A 1,267-nucleotide genomic window follows, 5' to 3' on the forward strand; every position below is an offset into this window, starting at 1 on the left:
TGTCACTCTACAACAATTTAGTACATCAATTAACTTTGCATCGTATTCTAAATGCTCCCTATTTGAGCAGATGTTTTATCAAAAAGCAGCAAGCTGGCAGAAACATTAGCACACCGGCCGAAATGCTTACCAGTATTTCGTCTGTCTTTATGTTCTGAGCTCAAAATCCGCTGAGGTTGACTTTGTCTTTCATCCTTTCGGAATCGATAAATTAAATACCAGTTGCATACTGGGTTCGATCTAATCAACTAGCCCCTTCTCTAAAAATCTTTGGGGCCTTATGCCTAGAGTAGAAAAGGATATATTATCAAAAGCATTATGACCATCCCTTCATTTTCGTATCTACATTGCACTTACAATTACATCATCCAATGTGACTTTTTTTTTTTTAATATCATTAGACATGATTTGAGATATTGCAGTTATTTCTAGCAAGTCCATCAGTAGAGGCCTTTCTTATCGCTTCGAAAAACGACTAGTAGTATAGACTGGTGACATCAATTAATTACAACAAACAGCTACACAAAATTACTTGACCACCGATAAGTTTGGCAATTAAATTATATTGTCTCTTAACTCATGGATGACCAGTAAATATATGTTTACATCTTTTTATGGTGTGTCACTGGTTTCAGAGACAAATTGCAACCAATTATATCTAGACCAGTACTTGGGGAGTTATTTTAGTTTGCCTTCTTATAACAGATGAAAAGCAATGTTCACCTAGGCATAAAGGGACAAAACATGAACTGAACTAAATGTGACAAGATATTTTGGTTCACCCATTAAACTTGCTAACACACACTCACACACACAGACATATAACATATATATAGCGATATGTATGTATATATGTATGCATATATATATATGTATGTGTGTACGGATGTATACACACACATATATAAATATGTGTGTGTTTGTGTGTGTGATGATGATGATTATATATATATATATATATATATATATATATATATATATATATATATATATGTAACAGAAAACTGAGTTTGTCTTTTTATTATAATATCAAAAATTACGTAATCTTTACACATTTCATTTGCAAGTACTAGTATGTTATGCAGTAATCATTTTGTAGACAATTGCATAATCACCTTGAAATGCCACATCTTCAGAATAGAATAGTTATTCAATCTGTTGCTCTTTACCATCCTCACTTGGTTAACGGTACTAAATAAGAACTGTTACATAATAGCAGTTCTTAATGTATATGATACCAAAAGAAAGTTAGAAAACAAATTATGTT

The sequence above is a fragment of the Octopus bimaculoides genome, chromosome 10, assembly GCF_001194135.2.
Source record: "Octopus bimaculoides isolate UCB-OBI-ISO-001 chromosome 10, ASM119413v2, whole genome shotgun sequence".
Classification (NCBI taxonomy): Eukaryota; Metazoa; Mollusca; class Cephalopoda; order Octopoda; family Octopodidae; genus Octopus; species Octopus bimaculoides.